At 36.6% G+C, this 13,311-nt stretch overlaps 1 protein-coding gene across 7 annotated transcripts in view; it reads left to right on the top strand.

The window, feature by feature from the left end:
- The window catches only part of LOC146398664 (uncharacterized), a 304,287-nt gene that overhangs the window by 50,887 nt on the left and 240,089 nt on the right, over nucleotides 1-13,311 (top strand). For 4 of the 7 annotated variants that reach the window (XR_014820085.1, XR_014820087.1, XR_014820086.1 and 1 more), the window contains 2 exons: nucleotides 10,628-10,764; nucleotides 11,637-11,754. The exons of 2 other annotated variants lie outside the window; for them this stretch is intronic. The gene's annotated coding sequence lies outside the window, so the exon portion shown is untranslated. Of the gene's footprint in view, nucleotides 1-4,538; nucleotides 6,864-10,627; nucleotides 10,765-11,636; nucleotides 11,755-12,335; nucleotides 12,441-13,311 lie in introns of those variants that run through there. One more of the 7 variants, XM_084982485.1, reaches the window with a different exon arrangement.

The following is a 13,311-nucleotide window of genomic DNA, read 5'->3' as shown; positions in this document are numbered from 1 at the left end:
AACTATATATTAAAAAGTGTGCTAATCATAAATTCTCTTGTAATTTTATTCCATACCCACTGACATTTGGTACTTAGGACATAATGTGTGATTTGTCCTCTTTTGAATCATCAAGATTTGCCTGTCTACTAAGCTATTTACACCAGCCTATAAACATACACCTTTATGAAATAAATTCTTCTTTAAAACCTTTCTGTTACAAAACCATCCTCTACCAGCTAAATGCCTCATTTTTTTTTTCTTATGCAAAGCTGTCCAGTGAGGTGGGCATTAGCTATGTACCGCTATTTAAATTTAAAGTAAATATAATTAAAAATTCGGTTTCTCAGTTGCAGTGGACACATACAAGTGTTCAGTAACCACATATGGCTAGTGACATACTGGAGAGTACTGGTTATATATACTTCCATCTTTGCAGAGTATCTAGATTGGACAGCCCTATAAAATGAAAATATACAAGCTTCTTAGCACTGGAAGATAATAATACATATCAAGACACAAAATGCAGCACATGTTTTATGTAAAAGAAAATGTGTAGCTATAAATGCATATATTAAAAGAGAAAAACATTGAACTTTAGTATGTGTAGAAAAACACAAATAACCCTAATCATTACAAAGAAAATGAATAAATAAAATGAAAATAAGGAAATGAAGAGGATCAGCAAAGCCAAAAGTTGGTTCTTTGAAATTTGTAATGAAATTCAGCAACCACTATTAAGGTTTATCCAGGAAAAAACTGATGTCTTCTAGAAAATAAATGTTAAGAAGAAAATGGGAATCACAAATATCTTAGGGAGGAAAGAGCAAAAGTTGCTGAGGTAAGAGTATACCTAAAGCTGGCCCAGTAGGGAGAGGCTCTCTCCAGGTAGTGGGTAATGTGAGTAAAGCAAGGGGTTAACTTGAGAAGAGGTCTCGGAGAAAGAGAAGAAGGCTGTCAGAGGCATTAAGGAAAAACAAACAAAAAATACTGGGAGTTCCCTGTGAGGATTTGGCATTGTTGCTGCTGTGGCTTGGGTTCAATCACTGGCCCAGGATCAGAAACTTAGCAGTTTGAGAGAATCACATATGGTCTTTGACAGTAAGAAATGGACTGGCTTTTCTAAGGCATGTTTGAACTTAGCGAAAGTCCAGGGGAAAGTGCACCCAAAGAAATTGCTTAACCACCAACTCCACCAAAGGCTATCGTGCAATCTGCTGGGCGTTTAGGTCACATTTCCTGTGTCACCACTTTGGGAATGAGCAGTTCTCTGCTCTGCTTTAAATGTGATTGTGCAGAGATTGGTGCCTGACTCTTCAACAGCTCTGTGAGTTCTGAGATGTCCAGTGTTCAAGTTCTGAGTGGAAGTACCCAGTGAGTCTCTGTCACACACCCAGGCCAGAGCTGCCTGCCAGGGGCTGTGGAGATAGAAGAGCTGATCCCCTTGCCTCCCATCAGCAGTCACAAAAAAGTTTCTCCCCAAATAGGACATATGTGGGCAGTTAAAAAGTATTCCAACACACAGTGATGCCCTTTATTATTCTGTAGCTGTTTTTCAAATTAGAGTATGAAGTCTTACATAGAAGAACCTAAGTAGATCTCACAGATCTCCATAAATATGCCATAGTTTAAAGTTTGACAGATTTGTTTTCAGGATTTATTGCTTTCTATGCTATAGTTAGAATGCTGGAGGCGCACCAGTGTCCTAAAGCAGGAAACGATGAACTTGCCTGTTCAAGAAAAGAGAGGGAATTCACTCTTCCTCTGACTTTTTGTTCCCTTTAGGCCCCCAGTGTATTGAAAGATGCACAGTATTTACTCAATCTACCAAATCAAACGCTAGTATTTCCCAAAGATACTGTCATAGACACCCTCCAAATTGTGTATGTAATATGGACAAATTATATTTAGGGCCATACCCACGGCAAAAGGATGTTCCCAGACTAGGGGTGGAATCAACCAACCTATGCCACAGCCATGCCAGAGCCGAGCCGCATCTGTGACCTACAGCACAGCTAACAGCAAAGCCAGATCCTTGACCCTAGGAGCGAGGCCAGGGATGGAACCCACGTCCTCATGGATGCTAGTCAGGTTCGTTAACCACTGAGCCATCATGGGAACTCCCCAAATAATATTTTAACAGCTATCTAGGTATCCCTTAGTTTGGTCAATTTGTCCTGTAATATTAATCATCCGTACAGGGACAGGGATTGCGGGAGGAAGTAGTATGCTGTGTGAAAAGGATGACAGGTCAGTGCGGATGGGCTTGTTACTGCCTTAAGATTCTGATAAATGGAACCTTGGCCCTAGATGATATCAGAACTGTAATTGTTTACATTTCATGGCCTACAGTAGTGTGATTCTGTCTTTGTGTAGGCCTTTCAACTGAATTTTCGTAGCTGTTAATGAACCAGAGCCATTAGAGTCACGGGTACACGCACTTTAAGATTTTAGATCTCATGTGACAGTCTAAGGTAAAGTCTGAGGGCAGTAATCATGTGTTCTGCTTGTCATAGAAAAATGCAATTTTTACAATCATATATGGAAATTAATTTGCTTGTAAGTCGATATCTACTTACTGACATTTTTGTTCATTTTACAAATACTTATTGATGCCCCATAATGTGCTTGACACTCGTGTAAGTGCTGGTGATATGCCAGTGAATTCACCTGATATAAACCCCTGTCCTGATAGACCTGGATCCAGAGTTTCTAGTATATACAGTATGAGAGATGATTACACATCTAATGACATGTCAGTTTGCCTCTGGAAAAATTTCCTTTTTTATGTGTGTGTTTTTTTAATTTCCCAGGATAGGGGTCAAATTGGAGCTGTAGCTGCTAACCTATGTCACAGCCACAACAACGCCAGATCTGAGCCAAGTCTATGACCTACACCACAGCTCATGGCAACACCAGATCCTTAACCCACTGAGCAAGGCCAGGGATTGAACCTGCTTCCTCACAGATACTAGTCAGATTTGTTTCCCCTGAGCCATGATGGGAACTCTGAAAAAAATTTCTTGATATAAATTTGAAAATGTTGGTATTATGATAAATACAATATAAAAAATGAGTAGAAAAAATTTCTTAACTGACATCATTAAATACGTTTAAATTTTGTGTTAGGTTGTCTTATTTAACTATGGTAGATAATGCATCTCATTCATAATACCTCTATTATTTTAAAATTTTGGGAAAAATATATATGTTTATAACCTTACAAACAAATCAGTTTGTATTCTAGTTCCACTGGAAGTAATAAACTTCTCTTTCCAAAAAGACCTACTTTCTTATGATGGCCTTGGTAAATTTATTATTCATAATTTATTCATTAATCAATTTCAATGCAAAAAATAAGTATAGGAAAAATTATATAGCTAGTACTGTATATGTTTCTCAGAAAATAGAGTAACTTTTTTTTTTTGTCTTTTTGTTTTTTCCAGGGCCATAACCGCTGCATATGGAGATTCCCAGGCTAGGGGTCTTAATCAGAGCTGTAGCTGCCAGCCTACACCACAGCTCATGGTAATGCTGGATCCTCAACCCACTGAGTGAGGCCAGGGATAGAACCTGCAATCTCAGGGTTCCTAGTCGAATTCATTAACCACTGAGCCATGACAGGAACTCCAAGAGAAACTTTTTTACCTACATGGAAAAATTTTTAATATTTTGCATTTCCTTAAAAAATCTAATGCAAGCTTCTTAATTTTATAAGACTGCATAGTTTACCTTAAACATTTGAAGATTCATAAATATGTACAGTTGCTTAACCTGTCTTAAAAATGAAGTAGATCTTGCAATTAAAAGTTTATAATATTAAAATATACCTGAGGCTCTCAATATTTTATGCATTCAGTCTGGGGGAATTTTTTATGAGGTACATGACATTGACTCTCAATTTTAAAAATCTAGTTTTCATTAATTTTCCAACATATACTAAAGAAAGGAAAATTGGTTAAAACGAATAAGATTTTTGATATTACCCAGTAGTAGAGAACAGTGAGCAAAACATTTTACAATTAAAATAAATTGCTTCCCATAAGAGATATTATTAAATGTCAGTGGAAAGGGAGCAAAGATAAAATAGCAGCCTCTGTAACAAACCAGAAGCCACCAAAATCTTGGGAGGAGAATTGCTACTTCAAGACATTTTGTATGAGTGCTTCACATTTGGGGGAAATTCTATGATGGAAGACAGACAGTTATTTTAAAGTTACTGTTTTGCAACGTGAAGGGACACAGAAAATGATATAAAATAATATTAATTTTACAGGTCATTTTTATGATCACATTAAATCACAAATGTAGCATAAATACAAATAGAGAAAAAAAACCCTGAATATGTAGATGTTGACTAATTTAGAAAAGAAGTCATTAGTATCAGAGGACATCCTCCAGGAATGCATTTGTTGGCTTTATTCTTGTACTATGTCAAATTATTTATATCATCAAGCATGGAACTGTATAAGTTTGAACCATCACTTCCACTGTATTTATTATATATTATATTATATTATAACTACACTGACTTCTTTCCTTTACCTATGTTTACATAGGAAAAAGCATTTTCAAGGGTTCTTTCAGTTTTGTCTTCTTCCTGCAACTGACTTTGAATCTCTGCATTTCAAGCAGATAAGTGTTAATCTAAAATTTATTAAAATCTTTCAAAAAATATCCTTCAGAGATTGTACAACCACCTCTTGTACACAGTGATAACATTTAGTGTTATTTGATATTGTTTGAAAGTGCCAGCCTTGACATATCACTGAATTATTAGTTTTTACTATGCATTCAGATATAAAAATATTTTGTTATACCAATATTACTTTTATTTCTATACCCTCTGCTTAATATCTATTAACGGTATTAAACATTAAAATGCCTCATTCATTTCTGTTTTTACTTCTCTAAATTTTTTTTTCTTCTGGTATCTTTGATTATTCATATTTTATTTTATTTTATTTTATTTTTTATTTTTATTTTTGCTTTTTAGGGCTGCACCTGTGGCATATGGAGGTTCCCAGGCTAGGGGTCCAATCAGAGTTACAGCTACGCCTACAGCTACAGCTACGCCACAGCCACAGCAATGTCAGATCTGAGCCGCATCCACATCCTACACTGCAGCTATCGGCAACACCAGATCCTCAACCCACTGAGCGAGGCCAGGGATCGAACCCTCAGTCCCATGGTGCCCAGTCAGATTTGCCTCTGCTGCACCACAATGGAAACTCTGCTTATTTGTATTTTATTTTATTCCTTTCAAATAATCTCTCCTTTCTTATATAAAAAGTTAGTCACTCTTTTCTTGTCATTAATTTTATTAACCTTAATAATGTAAGACAAATGCAGTTTCTTTTACATGGCTATCAAACAGACTACCTCTTGTAAAGTCTGTAAAGCTTTTTATATGAAAGTATAAAACATAACTCAGTTTGAAAAAAAAAACAGTGTAAAAGAGGAGGCTTTTAAATGTATATGTAAAAATGAAAAAATATAACAGTCACTTTGATTGATTTTGAGTCTAAAACTGAATGCTAGTCAATAGAGACACTTTGGAGCTAATAATATCTAATGAAGGTACTTTACTGTGATATATATATTCTTTATGCTGTAATAGTTTTTATTATGGTAAAATGCACAGCAGTTAAGAATTCAGAATCTGAGGCATGTTTCAGGTTCTTCCAGGACCCAAATCTTTGTCTTTGGAAAGTCACCTAATCCCCAAGTCTTTTGCATTTTCAATGGCATAAGCAGCAATCTAGCCCAGATGATTTTTTTGGCACCCTTCAGAGGCAATGAGGTAATGATGCCTGTCAATGCAAATGCAATTTGTATTTGCTTCTGGAATTCCTTTGTTACTTGGCTTCAATTTTGGGTATCTCCTTTGTGCTAGGAACCAATCAAATAATGAACTGCCACTCAGAAGATTCAGAAAGCTTATCAATCTCCTTCCTGACAAGTATAAACCTTCTCTGTGTAATCTTTCTCATGCTTCACATTCATTGTTTGCTTTTCAGACAGTTATAAAGCTTTCTACTAAGAAATATTCTCTTTCAAATCCCCATGAAATAGAGATTGTGTAGAAGTCTTTGAGATACCAAGGACTTCTCTGATGGAAGGGCAACTATTTGATATATTGTAGGACTGATTAACTAAATCACTCATTTAAAAAGAAATAGCCTTTACTGGTACTATTGTAGAAGGTTAGTTATACAGAGAAACATTGCCCAGCCTCCTACATTATAATTGCTCACATTCTAATGGAGAGAATCTTCAAATATTTAAGCAAGCTTGAAAAACCATGGAAGACTCTATGTAAAAGACAACATGTGGTTATCTAGAGGCCAATTAGTATATAGTCCTGTGAAGATGGACGACCATTTCAGGAAGAGGATATAGCACAAGGATGGCACAAAAGACTCAGATGAGCATAACACCAGAAGACATATAAATAGCTTTGCATGTCGGAAGCATGGGGATAAGTAAGAGAAATAAGAGGAGATGGAGGAGACAAATCATTAATGACATTTTGTATCTTGCCTTTAGGTATTGGATTTTTATCCTGGGGATTTGAGGTGGGGAAGTGACCCTATCAGGAGCACTTTTGAAAAAGATTATTCTATCAGCATGAAGGACAGATCTGACAGGGATCTGAAGCAAGAAGAACCTTTAATAGATAGGAGAGATGCAAAGAGCAGCATAGACAGTGCACATTAGTGAGCCATCAAAAATGTTTATTGAGTTGAAATGAATTGAAGAAGTTTGTTGAAACTTTTCTTTCTCACGTCTTATTTTTAGAAAATGTCAATAGCAGCTATTCATTGGGTTGCTTCAAAGTTCTTCCACTGAACCCCAGTGAGGGTGAGATAGTTGAAACCTGGGTGAGTGACCCATCTCATCACAGATGCTTCAAAAATGTCATCAAACACTCCTCTACAGATGGTCCCATTGTTCAAAATGGTCTTTATAGGTCCTGAGTTTTGTACTGCAGTCCGATGCACAAAATAGCATCCTGCTTTTTGCAGTGGGATTCATTAGGTACCTTAATTATTCCCTTGCACCTGAGCAAACAGCATGTCAGTGATTGCATCCTCTTTGATTGTTATAACCATATTCCTTGGCTATTAACTATTATCTACAGCTATGGCTTATTCTTTTTTTTTTTTCTGGGTCATTTTCAAAAAATTTTGCCAATAAAATAAATCCTTTAGCAGTTCCTTGTCAATAATTTTGAAAGCGAAAATAGACCAAAGAGCAAGCTGTCTACTGATGATTGAAAGCTGATTGCAGCATTTTTATTTTTGGAACATTTTCATAGTTTTATAAATGTGTCATCATAATACTGTCATAGAGATGAATAGAAATATACATTTCTCATTTTACAAATGAATGGGTTAAGATACAAAAGATTGACTTAGAAGAAGTCGGTAAAAGTGCTTAGTTCAAAAGGAAAAAGAATATCTTACCACCACATCACCACATAACAATATTTCAACACCTAGAATATCTATATTGGTGATGACATTTTATTAGTTCAGCCTCAGCAATGGAAAAATGTTTCACACACACATGCACCCTTGCATTTCTCCTTTGTATACATACGTATTTCCAAGCTTCCTACACTAGAAACAATGACCAACCCAATAGCAGTGAGCATTGTGTTCTCCTAAATAGCATTTCCTGGGGAATTGCTGTAGTGGCTCAGCAGAATTGAATCTGACTAGTAGCCATGAGGTTGTGGGTTCCATCCCTGGCCTTGCTCAGTGGGTTAAGGATCCGGCATTGCTGTGAGCTGTGGTGTAGGTTGCAGATGCGGCTCGGATCTGGCATGCTATGGCTGCTGTTATAGGCCAGCAGCTGTAGCTCAGATGTGACCCTTAGCTTGGGAACGTCCATATGCCATAGGTGCAGCCCTAAAAAAGCAAAAAAAAAATTCCCATTGAAATGAATCAAGGGTTTTCAAAGAAATGGCTAAATCCAGATATAGTGGGAAAAAATATAAAAATTGGTTAAAATCTCCCAAATCAAAGAATCTACCCAAAACTACCAGGAGCATATTGAAACAACCCATGGTTCAATTTGAAGAGACTTTTATTATTAGGATGACACAGTTTGAGCAGCTAAATGATGGGACCAAATGAAAAAAAATGAAGTTTTTTAAAATGATAAATTAATGAATTGATAATAAAAAATTCACTCACATTTGGTAGGTACTGAGAAACCAAAGTGTTGTGAAAACTGAAAAATAAAGGGAAAGACTCAAGCATCTATCCTAATATTTTTGTACAAACTAAAACTAAGTAATTGATGAAGTTATTTTTAAAAATAAACATTCTAGGTAATAAAGGGGGAAAGTGTGATAGAATTGGAATATCATCATACTGTAGCTGCTAAGGAAATAATTGTCATAGAAAATGACTATCAGTGAATTCCTTAATTGTTAGGGAAGAGGCTATAGAGGATTAGGTTAACTGCGCTTGAACCCACTAATCAATTGTAAGAGAAAGAGATAAAGAATAATATTTCTGTGACAGGAAGTGTTGAATACTACTTGTGAGTCTTATAGCCCTAAATATAAAATCTACCAGTTTATTTGAAATGCAGGAAATGGAAGAAGAAATTAAATGGCACCAAGGGATGGAAAATTCAGAATATGAGACATATACATGACAACCAACCTGGTTTTGTCAGCAATAACAAAACTTTAATCATAAGAAAAATAAAAGAAGGCAGTGAAACCTATAGATTAAAGTAATATTCAGGAACATACCAATCTACCGTAATATGTGTGCTTGTTTGGATACTCATACAAACCAACCAACTTGAAGAAGAAGAGAAAGAAGAGGGCAGATGTGAACACTGATTAGAGAATTACAGTATCAAGGCATTATTGTTAATGTGTTGATGTGCTAAGTGTTACTGTGGTTATATTTTTAAAGAATTTTGGTAATTTAGAAATATGTAATGAATTATTTGTAGATAAATCATATGGTTTTTGGACACTTGCTTCCATATACTCTGAGGAGGTAAAGACGGAACCAGATTGCTAGTCAATTAATTGGAGAAGCCGACTGCTTGGTAGATTACAGCTACTTATACTATTTTCTCACTTCTGCATATGCTTTAAAGTTTCCCAAGTATGATTTTAAAAAAAATCTTTTAAATTTACTTTAAATTACATCTAATTCTTAGTGAAGCAATATTTCACTAAAAATTCAAGTAAAATAACTGCTTCTTTCTTTGCTGGTGAGAGGGACAGGAGTAGCAAGAGAGAGTTTATCATCCTGCAGAATGAGGATGTTAAATGACATGGAGTTGGGGCCGCTGACAAAATGCAGGATTCAAGTATGTCTGAAGGCTCTAGGTAACAAGACTGGTACAGAGGCTAATGAGTGAAAGTGACATTGACTGGGATTGAAAACATAGTTTGCTTTGAATAGCCATTACCAGGAACTTTGCTTTGGGTTGTGATGTGGAGAAGTGTTGAAGCTCACCCAAGATTTGGGTAGCAGAGTTACTGAGAGAACAGATTGGATAACTAGAAATATGTTAGTGCAGCGGAGTCCTATAGTGGCTTCAGTCACAAGGCAATTTTTCTCAATGGATGATAAAGATGAGATTAGGTAATTGTCCCACAACTGAATGTTTCAGTAGCAAATTGTGGAATACACGTGTGTGTGTGTGTGTGTGTGTGTGTGTGTACATATATAGGTATATATAACATATGAAATGTATTATTATGCATGCCATATTTTAAGTACTCACTAAATAGTCTCAATAGATACTAATTAGTTAGGAACAAAATAATAGAGAGTTAATTATTTGCTTGTGATGGGGAAAGCAAGAACAGGAGAAATTAAGGGAACACATACAGAAGTGCATTTTTGAGAAATGAGATAACTTGAAGGGAAGGAGGGCTGTGTTACAGGGAAAAACTGAGGCCTAATTATCACCTTCTGGTTAATGGCAATAAAGAAACAATATTGGAGCCCAGGAATCCAGAGTGTTCAACACATCATGGGTCTGGGCATTTGGACAAGATACAAAGTCATAAGACAGTTTCTTGGATAAAATTATGATTTCTCACAGTCAGAATGTACTCAAAAACATGAACACAATTAAGCCTGAAGCCGGGAAGATTCTTTTGACAAGATGGCTAGAAATGATGAGAGAAAACTGAGGAACTGGAGACAAGCCACACTCAGATGTTGCATGTCTTCCAATGCTGCCTCCAGCCAGTCTTGTTGCTTACTAAATTCGTCAACATTTATCTTGTAAAGGGTGCTGGTTTCTCCTAATGTCTTGAAAGAATCATATCTTCTATTGGCTGCCAAATTGAAGACTTGTTTACATTAGTGCTCCAACTGAAGTTTATCATAATTAATTTTAAGAATATTATGTGGAATCACAGAATGGTGGAATATTAGCATCAGATGTTATACAAGAAAAGATTTACATTATATCAAAGAAGAAACAAAGGGTCTTTATTTTACTTAAGTATAGTTGGTTAACAACCTGTATGAGATCTTTTACACAAATCTGATCTCTTAATGTGTACCTGGTATTACATCATTACTATTAATACGTGGGAGGAGTGCCTGTGAGAAATATATGTGGTTTGTGCAATACTTTTTTTTATTTTTAGGAAATAAAAAATTTGCCAAAAAAGACACACCGATGGCCAGTGTGCACCTGAGAAAAACACTCTACATTACTAATCATCAAGGAAATGCAAATTCAAGGAGAACTGCCATGAATTTTATCCCATGGGACACTCTAGAGGTGGGATCGCAAAACAGAGTTTTTCCAAATTGAGATAAAGAGGGAGGCAGCCTTTGTATCCTTAAAACCAGTCTTTGTATATGGGTTAGTTCTAAGGTGGTATACAAGCTTAGGGGAGGCACCTACCCTTGGCACAGAGCAATTCCTTGAAATGGACTCATCTTTGAGCCTTCAGCATCCAAAAATGTTGGCATCTTGTTCTGACAACGGGTGATCTAAGCATGGAACCAGGGCATCATCTACAGTTGTGTGGATTGGATGTCCTTCCTGGACAGCCTCCAAGCCCAGCTTTCTAGCTTTGCTAGAGATTGTGAGAGTTAAGAGGCTTAATCACATGCCTTTTGTTTTAGTAATTAAAATAGGTATGTTTCAGAGTTCCCATTGTGACTCAGCAGTAATGCACCTGACAAGTATCTGCAAGGATGCAGGTTCAATCCCTGGCCTCGCTCAGTGGGTTAGGGATCTGACGTTGCTGTATGCTATGGTATAGATCTCAGACTCACCTTGGATCTGGCATCGCTGTGGCTGTGATGTAGGCCAGCAGCTGTAGTTCCAATTCCACCACTAGCCTAGGAACTTCCATATGCCATGGGTGCAGCCCTAAAAAAAAAAAAAAAAAAAAAAAAAAAGAGCAGAGAAAAAAATAGGTATGTTTCATGCAAGTATATGTTTTGACTGATAAAACCTTGTATTTCCTTAAATTGTTCTAAATTCTTACATGAGATATGTTTCCTGTGTCAACGGAAATTTGGACTGTCTCATCCTACATGAAGAAGGCTTTCAAAATTTTCTAAGTGTTGTTGATATGAAAATGAGGAATAGCAGAAATCAGTCTTTACATGTGAGTTTCTCTCCATCTCTCTCTACATTAGAGCTTGTATGTGAAGATCAGATGTCACAGAGGCAATGAGAGTTTATTCAAAGCACAACACACCAGTCAGCTCTACTTATTCTACAACAGGCTCTGCCTTTGACCAGCACTGAGAGGAGGTAAGAAAACTAGGGTGGAAATGCAGTAGTCACATTTTCATAAAAATGAAAGAAGGACGAGATAACCTATGGGACAAGCTGGAATGACATTGGGATACATGTGTGTGTGTCTTTTTAGGGCCACACCCACGGCATGTGGAAGTTCGCAGGCTAGGGGTTGAATTGAAGCTGTAGCCCCCAGCCTGTGCCACAGCCACAACAACGTGGGATCCAAACCACATCTGTGACCTACACCTCAACTCACGGGCAACATTGAATCTTTAACCCACTGGGTGAGGCCAGGGATCAAACCCCTCTCCTCGTGTATACTAGTCAGGTTTGTAAACACTGAGCCAAGATGGGAACTCCTGGGATACTTGTTTTTGTTTTACCACTTCTCCGTAGAATACAAATATAAATTCGGTAGAACTATGTCAGAATATCTGCTTCTGTAGGTGAAACTTGCAAAAGAAGAAAAAATGTATCTGTAGTATATATACACAGAGAAGCATTCTAGTTGCTCTCCAAGATTGAAAAATAACATGAATCACGTGAAATTTTTAGCTAGATGTAATTCCATTTTGCTTATTGTCTTCCTTAAGCCAGTGACCTGTAGTTCTGAAATGTGACTGAGACAGCAGATACCATCTCTTGACCAGATCAACAGCAGACTTTGGAAGCCAGAGGAAAATAAAATAAAGATAAAATGGTGTCAGTAAAAAATGAGGTGCAGAAAAGTGCTCTGGAGAATGTTGAGTGAAATTTGAGTAGTCATTATAGAGGAAGCATTGGCAGGAAGGTCTGGAGCTCAGGAAATCCTCTGAAGTGTAGACAGCACTCCTGATTTTCATGTGGTGTGGGCTGCTGATAGAACTATTAAGCCCGTGAAGGAAATCTATGCAGCCCCTGCTGTTAATCCATCTGCAGAAGGTTTCATATGCCAGTTTTCTTAATTAGGGTGGGCAGAGAGAGAGGGGCATCCTATTGAGATTAAGTCCACAGCACAATAAAGGAAGAAACTGTTTTTACTTACTGGGCTGCTACCAAGAAATGTGTTAATTACCAGCATAGGAGAACATTTTGTATATGTGATAAGTGAATTTCTTAACAAATGAAAAGATTGGAGGTGATCTTTCAAAAATTTATTCAACACGGAAGACTGCAGCCTACTGAGATGCTGATTGAACTAACTGCTCTAAGTATATTTATTTGATCTCTAACCCCGATTCACTAAGAATTCCACTGTGCTAAAGTGTGTGATGGACCTTTTTATTCCAACCTAGAAGGAGCATTTATATTATTTTCCACTAGATAAAGATATGTTTTATAATTTTGTTATTTAAGAAGTGTGATGTCGTTTACACTCATGCTAGAAATCGAAGAAAGACCCTTTTGAAATAAAGGAGGATTTACACTATCATCACAAGAAATGCGCAATACCATGGTATCAGATATAAATCTTAATTACAATCTTTTCCTTTCATTGCTTCTTGTTTTCTTCACATATATTGGTTCCTTGTAGTTTTATAATCTCTTCTATTCTGAAAAATAAGCCAATATGAAGAGTGTTTGTAAAGG

The sequence above is a fragment of the Sus scrofa genome, chromosome 11, assembly GCF_054392235.1.
Source record: "Sus scrofa isolate SSC_HxYL_T2T_F1_AM1 chromosome 11, Sscrofa_HxYL_maternal_Yorkshire_Landrace_v2.0, whole genome shotgun sequence".
Classification (NCBI taxonomy): domain Eukaryota; kingdom Metazoa; phylum Chordata; class Mammalia; order Artiodactyla; family Suidae; genus Sus; species Sus scrofa.
The sequence above is the reverse complement of the archived record's forward strand: the minus strand, read 5'-3'. Positions and strand labels throughout refer to the sequence as shown.